Source organism: Calypte anna, chromosome 3 (assembly GCF_003957555.1).
Source record: "Calypte anna isolate BGI_N300 chromosome 3, bCalAnn1_v1.p, whole genome shotgun sequence".
NCBI classification, from domain to species: domain Eukaryota; kingdom Metazoa; phylum Chordata; class Aves; order Apodiformes; family Trochilidae; genus Calypte; species Calypte anna.
Window position 1 is genome coordinate 109,784,656 of NC_044246.1, and position 12,289 is coordinate 109,796,944.

The 12,289-nt window shown below is 42.3% G+C and overlaps 1 protein-coding gene across 6 annotated transcripts in view; it reads right to left on the reverse strand.

Moving 5' to 3' along the window:
• RUNX2 (RUNX family transcription factor 2) overlaps positions 1-12,289 on the reverse strand; it is a 222,499-nt gene that overhangs the window by 106,994 nt on the left and 103,216 nt on the right. The window lies entirely within an intron of this gene.

A 12,289-nucleotide genomic window follows, 5' to 3' on the forward strand; every position in this document is an offset into this window, starting at 1 on the left:
AATGGTGCCTTTGCATGGGAGGTACAGGAGGTGTTATTTCTATCATTTAACGTATGGAGAAACAGGCATGCATAGAGATTAAGGTTGGGACTAATTTTACTTAATTTTAGCCATTCATAAATCAGGCATCTAGTCTAAACTCTACTAATGCAGACTTCCTCTACAGTTAATGGAAAGAAATAGCTACTTCCAGAGGGCAATTAATCTCATTTGTCTCTGACACCAGTCTTAAAATGGGATGATTCACATTCTGAATTTGCTTTCTCTTCCTTCTCTGATCAGAGAGGGAGCACACATGACTAGGGTTTAATTAGACACCTTCTCCATTAGTCAACATGAAATGGAATGAATCTGACCCTAAGTTACTGACCAAGTTCACACAGAAACCCTCTGGCAGAGCTGAAATGGAGGCCCAGACCCCCTGACTGCAACGCAGAACCACATCTGACTCCATCCCTCTGAGCAGTGCCCAGGCAGAGACACAAACAACAACTGAGTAGAATATTTTAGTACTTTAAAAAAAAAAAAGAAGGGTCCCTGTTTGAGTTTGGCCTTGAACCTTTCCAGATGATCTGCAGTAGCTTGAGATAATCCACATTGTCCCACAGCAGTGTAAACACAGCCATCTTTCTGGAGTCTACAATGTTTGCCAGCTGATTGTCCCATTGGCCATAGAGCAGAGAACCACTCCTGTTAATTTATTTAAACATGCCACTGATCTTTAGACTGAACTGAAGACTCCCACTACTTTCTTTTACACTCCACAAGTACTGAAACACATGGGTCCACATCATCTAACTGGGACCATGCTGCCTACATGACATACAGGCAAAGTGACTTTAGGGCTAGACAGCTAAATCCAAACTAGATTCAGACAAATCATGGAGAAGTGAAGGATTCAGACTGGGAGATGAGAAGAAACTGGATGGAATTTAATTTTGGACAAACTTCTCCAGCTGTTTTAAAAATTAATTCATTCACCCATTATTTTGTACTTTGAAGTATGATTTTCTCCCCAGGATGACTCAGTCTGAGAGCACAGGGTAGGTGGGAGCTTTCTCCTTAAGGAGAAGGTGCTCCACCTGACATGGGTGGCTACTCCTCTCTTCAGGAGGTATCAACCACTTTTAATGGGGAATGTGTTTTGGTGGGCTTATAACAAGACCATAATGGCAGCTTAATTACCAGGATAACATCTAACCTGTTAGTCTTTAGCATTATCTTTTTAATCTCTTTAAATTACAACTTGGACAAGCTGGGTGCTGCTAAAGCTGTAGAAACAACTTTCACACACACACACACACACAGTCAGTTTTCTCTTGGTATTTCTTCTCCTTCTCATCTTATTTTCCTCCATATTTTTAATATGTTTTCTTTTATCTTTGCTAGTTGTATTTTCCTCTCCATTCTTAAAGGCATCTCCTTTCACTCCCCTTTTCTCTTCTACTCATCCCTAATCACATTTTGGCAAATTCAAGAGAGCTCAAAATAAGGCAGACGTGATTGTCCCATCTCTGACTTCACACGATGGCTAACTTCATCTGGAAATGAACCCACTCACCCAAAAAGTGGATTTTTCTTAATTTTTGTGGAAAATGTTCACACAGTGCCCTTTTGTAAAGATCACCAACAAATGCTTGCTCAGTGAAAACTTGTTATATAGGTCATCACAGAATCATCAAGATTGGAAAAGACCTCTAAGATCACCCAGTCCAATCTTTCACCCAGGAGAAAAAAAAGAACCAAATAAACAAAAAAACCTCAGCCAAACAAGCATAAAACCCCACCACCACTTCTGCACCAACATGTGCCTGGTACCCCCCAGCTTTGTTTTCATCATGCTCTGTTTGCCCATGCATAGCTTTGCTAAGGAAAGATTTTATATTTAATAATGTATTATTATATGATGAGGTCTGTCATAGAAACAGAAAATTCAGCAGGCTACCAATGTGCTTTAGTACAGGCAGAGAGTGGAAAAAGAAGGGGAAAAAAAAAAAATTTAAAAACAGGAGAAAAGATGGGGGGGTTAGAATTAAGAAAAAAGATTCCCACATCTGTTTGAACTGAAATGATCTAGAGATGTGTGGGTTTGGGTATTGCCCCCATCTCTCCCCCCCAAAAAAAATTAAAATTAAAAAAAAAAAAAAATAGGGAAAAGAGAGCTATAGGAACATCTGGAAGACCCCAGGCATCAATGGAACTGCAAGTCCCCAAAAAACAGCAAGGGGCCAAAGGCAGACTTGCCTTCCCCTTCTGGACATTTAAAATGTAGGGTTGTAACACGGAGTCATGTTGTGACAAAGAGACCCACAGATGGAGCCACACTCCCCCAGTGCAATGTCCCAGTGAGATGAGATTACATTTCAGCTTCACACGTTATGGGTTGCTATGCTTTGATAAAAGCTAAGATGTGCTCACGTCCAAAGAGAGCAGAAAACTCAAGAAAAACTTCATATTCAGGAGGTGCTCACAAAGAAGTGTAGGCAACTTAAATAAATCTCTTGCCCTGATTCCTGTGCAGAAAAAATAATAAATAAAATCCTATTAAGTACAGAGGAGCCATGAGGTATGAGCTGAAAAGGCTCTAAAAAGGCCTTCTGGGTAGCACATAAGCAGCAGCAATGAAATATGTGATACATGTTTAAAACTCATTCCACAAGCTGCTTTTCATCTCTCATTGATATATGCGTCCGTTGACAGAGAAATTCCTGATCCCAGGGGAGTGAGCTAAGAAAAGCTGTATTCCTTGGGCTCAGTCATGAGGTGTAATATTATTTCAGGAAAAAAGATTAGGGCAGAAAGTGTGGATAGCTCAGGGAGAATCTGTGATCTGCTGCAGCAGCGGGTACATTAAAAAGCAATATAAAAACTATATAAAACAGAATGCAATGGTGCTGCAGATATCCCTGTGCCTGTAACACTGCATTTAGCTGCTCTGTTAAAAAGATGATTTTGTGGAATGGATGTGGCTTGGAGGGGGACAAAATGGACATCCACTTCTTGGATATGAAATACAGACAGAAAGATTAAGGGTATCCAATGAGTTGCTGAAAAAGAATGGGATCCAACAGCCATTAGAATAGCTCGAGTCACAGGCAAGGAAAAGGGAAAGAGGTGAGAAAAAAAGAGAGTTAATAGACAAAAGCAATTCTGATTTGCTTAATGTCAGAGTACAGAATATGACAGATTCTATAAGTCCTTTATTTGCTCAAAAATTATGAGCAATATTTTGGTCTCTCACTGCTATTCAGCTATCTCAAGCCAAACACCAACCTGAGTATTAGTTTCTGAAAACAGAAAACATTGCCAATAATCCACCCCAGTACCAATTCTGACCATTCTACACGAACCAAACCAGCAAATAGAACAGAAAGGGTGCAATAAAGTCAGTGCAAACTGCAGTCAGCCAGATAGTGCCTGCCCTGCTGCTTCGGCTCTCCAGTCCAGAATGGCCTCAGAACATGGTAAAGTGGCCCATAGAATGTTCAATTATCACATCCCCGGCATGGCAGAAGATGTGAGGGAGACTTCATCTCCAGCAAAATCATTTCAGTTTAAGCTAAATGAAGGAAATGTCTCCCAGATCAAAGCAAGGCAATCTTGAGCCTGCTGGATGTGGTAACTGGAAAGGGACGTGAGCTTGTCTCTCATCACTGAATTTCCACCACTCTGCTGGAGAAGTCAAGATGTAAATTGGGCCATGGAAGAGGCTGACTTGCAGAATGTAAATGTGGTGTTGATGCTTGAAGATTTTTACCTCCTTGGGGAGGAGGGGTGTATGTTTTTATCTTTCAGCTTGTGGGTGTGGAACTGAAAACTAATCAGATTATGCTACACGTGGTCTCGCCAGATGCTGACACTCAGGGACTCCCTTTCTTTGTACCGTGTACACCACCCACCAGTTTTTGGGGCTGTTTTTTTTTGTGTGTGTGTGTGTTGTTTTTTTTTCTGGTACCAAGGAGATCTGGTTACCAGATTTTCAACAGATGCTTTTATTACTCTCAAGTGGTTTAGCTTTTTCAGTCATCACCCAGTTCTACTTTTTTCCTTTTGCCTTAACAACATGAATATCGTGGGAGTCAGGTGCCTCTATAAAAGAGCCAAGGAAAGGCAGAAAGATCATAAAATTAAAAGCCTGGGCTCTCACCTGCTAGGGACACATTTGCTGGGATATCCCAACCAGAACAAGGGTTGATGATCCAACGTGGAATACCACCATGTTTTTTCTTTTTGCAATATGTCATGAGTGTGCTCAGCATCATCTAGCAAAGTTTGGAGAGTTACTCCATGGAGTGACCACAGTTGGAATGGGAGAACAAAATAAAAATTCTTTGAACTCCAGAGCCAGAAACTGAGGCTTTCTATGGCTCTGGATTAGGTGCTAAGATTGAAAAAGAAGAAAACTTTAATGCAAAAGGGACTTTCCTCCAGGCAGAAAGAAAATCACCTATCTGGAAAATTTATGAATTTATAATTTACAAGTATAAATGTATAGACTATACACCCCAAGCTTTCCCTGACTTTAAGGGAAGCACCAGAGATCCAAGTTGTGATTATTCACACTGTTCTGCACAGATGAAGTGCTTTAAAAAGGAAAAGAATGGGCACATCTTTCATATGTCTTTGAGGCAAGCACTCTGATTATGTCCCTCTTAACACTAGCACACTGGTGACACATTTCTGTGAACACATTGTAGAAGACAATTTTCACACCGCAAAAACTATAGGTTAAATGTTCTCTGAATTTCATCACAAATTCTCCTGAAATTCTCCTCAGAGGTTTTCCTGTCTTTTATCCCATTTGGTCCTATGGATCAGATGTAACTGGAAGATACTGGTACAGGCTTGACTGTGAATTCAGCTACAGGCTTGTAATGCTGAAGTCAAAGGAGCCCCATTTATGTCCCAACAAAGGACTTGAGACCTGAGACTAAGGCTTCTTTCCAGCTGTTGTACAGGGACCGAATAGTGCTGAGCCTTCAGCATGAAGCAAAACCACTCACTGTTCTGTTACAAATTTCAGATAATGCATCATTGCAGCAAGATATCTCTCCAAAGTAGTGTCAATCTATGCACTGGAGGTAAAAATAAGACAGTGACAAATCAGCAAAAGCCCAAAGGATGCATATCAGCTCTTTGCAAGAAAAAAACCAAACATCTCTGGAGCAAGTCACAAGGGTCCCTCTTGTGTCCTTTGTCTTGTGACAAATTCTTAACCTGGGCTGGCTTCCCCCTGCTCAGTCCTACTGAATGCACCCAATCCAAAGTTCATAAAAAAAACAAAACAAACAAACAAACAAACCAACAACAACAACAAAAAAAAGACAAAAACAACAACAACAAAAAAAAACAAAACACAAAAGAGCCAGACAATTTTTACCCAGGAAAGGGGAAAGCTTGGAACCCTTCCAGTCTCTTGAGTAAAGACACAATTATGAGAAAAAAAATATAATCCACCCAAGAGACATAATTACATAATTAGGCCATAGGCTCTGCATAGGAAAGGTTCTTACAGTTCATAAAACAAGGAGGTACATAGGTGCAGTAACTGCAGTTAATTCACTCAATGGAGAGAAAAAAAAAAGTTTGTTTTTTAAATAGCTGAGGGCACCAGTTTGCATTAGACTGGAGAGCTTATTCTCCTGACTTTACACAGAGCCATATTAGTGGCAACAGGAGTCCTGCAGACGCAGGCAGAAAACAAGACCCTGTCTCTTTTTGTTCTTAAAAACCATAGGTTTTTTTATCCAAGACTGGTAAACCCTGTACCTGAAACCACTGCAGAGAAATGGAAATAAACATAGAGGAACTTATGCTGTGGATAGGCTCAGTCCCTATTAGATCAGTTAGATTAGATCAGTTTTATAACTGATCTAACGTGCTCCATTTCCACAATCCCACTGGGCTCCTCCTGCCTGCCCCCTGCTCTCCCAAAGGTCTGCAGAGCACTGGTACTGCTCCAGAAGGGTCAGCTCAAGCTCCCTGGGGTACCACTGATGCTACTGTTTTCCTGGAGCTTTATTTCAGATGAGGGTGTGCAGAGCCAGGGGCAGGTTTGAACCTCCAAGTAGAGGTCAGGCCCATGGAGCATCTCTGGTGTTGTTGCTCATCTCCCCACTGACTTACTGGGACCAAAAGCCAATGTCAGCTCAGCTCACAAGTTACCAGCACAGGACCAAGACAAAGATTCCAGCAGGTCCAAGGGAGGAAAGGGCAGGAAGGATGAACAGAAACAATCCCATGGGTGGGTTCATGCCCAGGGGAATGACTCAAAGTCAACCATAACAAAGCCCCAGAGGATATAAAGTGATATCAATGCTTTTTATATTCAGCTGGGGTCTGTGAAAAGCAAGCATCCAGCTGAAAGACAGACCCAGAGGTCAGGGGTTTTCAGCAAACTGCAACAGCTGTGAAGGAGCCTCTGGCTCCCAAAATTTATGCAGAGAAGTGACAAAATGCCTGCTTGGAGCAGGGCTCCAGGCTGTTCCCCATCAGACAAGGGTCTGACACACGGGGCATGTGGCAGGGGCTGGGCTGGCCAGGAACCTGCACAGGGAACATTGGTGTTAAAGCAGCAAAAACCAGAAGATTTCATGAATTAAACCAAAACAGTGCTTTGGAAAAAAGGACAAGGAAAGCAGGAAGGGGCTCAAGTGGGATTGCTTTGCCACTGCTTCTCTCCATTCTTCAACTCATCACAGGGTTCAGGATCCATGCTGCCCTCTGCTCTGCACACTGCTGCCATATGGTCTCAGCTGGCCAGTAAAGTCAGCAAGGTTTCCCCTTGCTTTAATGGTGAGTTTTTTCATTCTCTTTTCAAAAAATCTTTTGAATTCTGACTGGGATCTGGAAGCTTGCTCTGCAAAGCTAAGCAGCCCCCCTTATGAACATGCAGCGCAAACCAGCTGGGTGGGGAGGGAGCAGGTGGGACCCCCCTGTGCCACGATGCTCCAGCCTTCACCTTGATCCATACTTCATCCATGAACAAAAGGAATCTGTGTGCACGTGTGCCAGGAAACCAGCTAAACATTGCTGGGCATCAGCTGCTCAGAGACATTAAAGACAACTCATATAAACAGAGACTGTCACGCAAGTCTCAGTCTCTGCCTTAATTTCCCTTTGCATGCCGATATCTGTTACACTGCCCCCCCTTCTCCCCCCTTTTTTTTAGCAGAAGAGGGGAAGAGGGAGAGCAAAAGGCGTGCCCCACAAAAGCGCAAGAGCTCCTTATCTGACTTAATCAATCTTAAACCAGCAATATCTTTGATGAATAAGGATTTTTTTTTCCTCCCCCCAAAAGTTAGGCATCCTCTGAAGAGCCGGACGACTTCTCTTGCTTGCTGCAGCTACTGGCAGAAAAGATGAAGGGGCAAAGGAAGGGGGGAGAGGTAGGTAGGGGGAGAGAAAAAAAAGTCCCTTGAACTGGCCTCCCTGCAGCTGGCAGGGAGGGGGATGGTTTTCTTAGCTGCAAACCTGATTACTTTAAGAGAAGGAAAAAAGGGGGGAGTGATGTAAACACAGCCATTAAACCCAGATTTAAAGCGCTTAGTTTTAAATCTAGCCTAAGAGCTCTCTGAATGCTACGTTGCTCCGCCGACAACAAGAAAGGTGCATTTTCAATTTGGTTTTGTTTTACACCCCCCCAAAACCAGTGAGTGTGTTGCAGGCTGAACGCTGTGGTTACAATGGGAATTCAGGCATGGAAGAAACAACAGTTAACAGCAATAGATGGATGTGCACGTGTTTGCACTGCATCTTTCTACTGAATGTTTTGCTGCGCTAAGAAGACTACTGTGTTTTATATCCCATGGAGCAGGTTTTAAGCAGATTGTTTAAAACTTGAATTAAAGTGGTATACTTTCTAAAACACCTTACTAATAAAAATCAGATGGCTAAAGAAACCTGAAAACGTGGTTAAGAAGAATAAAAAAGATGCTATTTCAGTCTATACCAGCGAGGGAAACCGATCTAAACTCCAAACAGAAAAACAGTCTTTACAAGTTCACTGAAGGATTATCTTGTGTATCAGCACCCTCTGTGGCAGAGTTAGCATTTATCCACATATCCACCCATGTTAATACTGTTGCAAACACAATTTACTACAGCCTTGAATAGGACAGATAATTGCTTTATCCACCCAGTGTTAATAAACAGAGTCTACTATGCTAATCCTCACTATTCTTATTGTCTGTGAAGGGAGAGACATATACCAAAAACCCTACTCTCTCCTTCCAAAACTACTGCAGTTATACTCACCCTCAGCCTACTAAAGTGTTCTTATTGCATTCACTCCCCTGCTTGTAGTTTGAGTAGTATCAAGTTATTGTTATAATAAGGGGCACCTACCACTCAGGCTATGTGGGGTAGAAGCCAGGGTGCTGCAGCCCTTAGGAAAAACAAACAAACAAACAAACAAACAAACAAAACCCACAAAAAAACCAAACTCAACCACCCTTAAACATCTTTTCCTACTCAGTAAGTAAGCCAGGCCAAGTATTATTTGTTTCTTGGCATAGCACAGAAAGTAATTAACCTGTCCCTTCTTAAAACTGGACATTCTACTACAGTTTGGTCGTGGAGTCGTGTCTCTGATTGTTGACAAAAAATGTCATTTAGCTGCATGCCCATCTGAGTGTTATTCCAGCAAAAAATCTATTAAAGATGTTTTTATTTTGAATGTCAAAAACCAGGGATCTATCCTTTAAAAATGGTTTACAGAGTTCGCTGGCAGCTTCCATCAGGCTTTAAGTTTTGTGTGGCACCAAATTTGTAGTGGATCAGTTTGATGGAAGTCTCCACTATTTCTCTTCTCCTGGCAAGGTATAGAAGAACAGGTAGTTTCCCCCCAGTAAAAATTTATTGCTTAGCACCCTTTTTGATCTATCATTTACACACACAAGTGGGGTAAAAAAGTCTCGTGCTGCCTGGCACATGAGTGCATTTATTGGGGGCAGCTTTCATGGTTTTTGACTTTTTGGGTAATAAGAGCACTCCCACAAGCACCTACATGAAGCTCAGATTTTTAAGATGAACAGCCCTACATGGCACATAAAGGATGACTCTGGGCTTAAGTGAAGAAACGTTGGCTTGAAGATTCTGCCAACAATCCTGGAGGTGAGTGGCAGTTTTTATCCCCCTATTATGCTCCACCTCTATCTACAAATGCCAGCAGGGGCATTTCTAGCTCAGGTGGAAGCTGGGATGGATTAACCTCTGCTTTCAAGTCTTTTGAGGGAAGGAAAGTGTCATTTAAAGGCTAAAACACAGACATAGGAGCAGACAGAATGCAGGGAGGAGAGTTTGGTGTTATGAGGTGATATGGGAGGTATTTTATGCATAAAGATTTGCTTCAGCCAGTTAATACTTATTACTTTCATTAACAACTTGCATGCCTGCAATACAAAGCACGTTTGCAAAATCTGGGGATGACATTCAGCAGGGAGGAACCTTTAGACTTTGGAGAGAGCAGTCAAAATTCAAAACCATCTTAGCAAACTGGAGAAAAGGTATTTGTCATGTCATTAGTAAAACAGCATGCAGTAAAAGTTAAGTGCATTGTACTACAGTTTGGAGTAAGAAATTAAATGTTCCAGTGCATAACAGCAACAACCAGATGAGCCAACAGCAGTGCAGAGCAAGATCTGGTGGTAGCAGGGAGTTGCAAGTTGAATGTGATTTAATAATAGGATTCTGTCTTTAAAAAAAAGTAAGTGCAGTTCTGGGAAAGATTAATGGTTATGTTGCATAGAGGACATAGAAGGTAACTATTAGACTATGGTCAGAAGTGGTGAGACATCAGCTGGACTGCTTTATCCAGTTTGGGACACTACCCTCTAAGAAAGAGGACAAATGAGAAAGAATCCAGAGAGGAGCAAGAGGAGAGATAAGAGAATTAGTAAGCATGACCTACACAGAAAAGCTGAAGGAAATACATTTGTTTAGTCTAGAACAGAGATGAGCAGGAAAGGTCATAATAAGAGTAAAATGTTTTCTAAAGAAAATGGTAATCTATTGATCTCTAAGTCAGCTGAGAAAAGAACAGGAAAAAGCTGGCTTCACCTGAGGTAGAGAGGAGATTTAAGAGATTAATATATGATATTAGCAAACTCCCTTTTAAGTATAAAAGAGAAAAAGCAAAAAACCCAGACTTAGTAAGTGGAAGGCATAGCACTGGAGAATTTAGGAATTTGGACAGATGTCAGTGATGATCTAACTATATATAATACTTCCTCTGAGGAAAAATGGACTAGGTTGCCTGAGGTTTCTTTTAGCCCTGCTATCCTAGGACTGAGTGATTGTCTGTGCCTGGTTAAGTCACGTACACAATATTTTTAACATGAGTACAGCTCATGTTATCTGTGGGCCTGATGCTGCAAAGTGTTCAGCATCTCCTGCTCCCATGAAAAGGCAGAGTGAAACACAGGCTGTGTCTGCTTAGGTATTCCAGCCCACAAGAAACCAGAGTTTGGAAATGCTGGTATTAAGCACTCTGTGTGACAATTTCTTCTGGCTCTAAGTTCAGAGTAACTTTGGCATCTCTGCCTCACAGTGGATGCTGCAAGATTGATTTCAGGATTAATTTAGCAAGCATGACTCTGAGTTTCCATTTGTTTTGGGGCGAGACACAAGGTAAAAGTAGCATTTCATACCCATTGCTTGCTAATGCTCCCACATCCTCAGATGAAGGTCCAGAAGACCATTAACATGTCATTAGTTCATGACTGGTTTTGGGTTATTTGGTTTTGGCTGCTTATTTGTGTGACTGCTGGCCACTTAAAGACAAATGGTCACACACAGAGTGGCCCTGACTGTCCCCATCTGCTAAAGTCTGTGTTCCTCCCCATGCCAGTATGAAGAACAAGGGACGTCAAAATGACAAACTTCCTGGGGAAAGAAAAATACACCAGTAAGCTTGGAAGCAAATGCTTTGCACAAGCTGTCTTCTACCAAAGGGTAGGAAACCCCTTAATGCAGTGAGAGACTATAAAATCCAAGGTTTTTCAAACAACAAAGCCTCATTATTTGCATTATTTACTCCTGGAAGAGCTTCATTCATAACTATCTCCACTGGATGTATTGGTGTCTTTTTCCTTTGATGGAAAAGCAAAGCTACATTCTGCTGTGAGCTACACCAATACAAATCCTCTCCTTGTTACAGAAACTGCAGTCCTACATAAATTCATCTCACATGCAAGTCCTTGAGCCCTGGGGCTGTTTAATAACATCATGCCCAAAACTCAGCCAAGCACTGCAAGTGCAGGAGACACAAGTTGGTGTCCAAAGCTCAGCCTGGCCGTACAAACTCAGCAGGTCACTCCTTCAGTGCCTCAGTGAGGTGTTTAACCTCCTGAGAGGTGTTGCCTCTTCCCAAAAGCCCCAGGGGTGAAAAAAGAGAGGGAGGTGAGTGACACAATTGCATTTGTATGTGAGAAATGTATTTTTTTTTTTTTTTTAAGGGCTCTGGAGGGGGGCTGACCCTTTTGCCGACAGTTGTAAGGTTTGTTTAGCAACAAGGAGCCTCCAGTGAACTTAAAAACAACAGGAAAACAGAGTCCTGGAGAATAAATCTCAACCCCTGCCCCAGTTGCCTGTATGTTTGGCTACCAGAAGGTAACAAATCCCCAGGAATGTGGGTGGTGGGGGGGATGAGCCTGTGAGATGGAGCTGGAGGGTGGCCAACACAAGCAGCGGGCAATGCCATTCACGGCGTGGTGAACCCTGCTGATGAACACCCAGGGAGAAGTGTAGGAAAAGATGGGGCTACTCCAGGCAAGATGTTCCCTACAACTGCTCCAGCTGCTTCTGCAGGGAGCTCTTCAGGAGCTTGTCCAACAGAAAACCTGAATGCCCCTCCTGCTGCTTCTAGCCATATCAAATATAGAGGAAAGTGGGCTTCTCCTCAAGGCATGATGGAGAAGGACAGACCAAAGAGGACCTGATTTTTGTTTCTGAATCATGAGTCTCCCTCAACTGTACACCAGGGGAACTCTGAGGGCATTAACTTTCAGTCACTGGACAGGACAAAATGTATGAGACAGGGAAATCTCAGCCTTATCACCAGTCCCCTGAGTTGCACAATCTTGCCCCAGGCTCATTTTTAAAAGAAAATTATAGCTCACAGGCTTTTCTTTTCACCCTGCTGTAACTGCTCCATTATCTCACTGCTACACAGAAATCCACTTGGGCATTACATTGTGGGTGCAGTCTGCTGGGAAAATAAAAATCACATAAACAGAAAGTGTAAATGCCCAGGTATAAAAATCACCAGTTGTTCAAATGGGCATCTGGG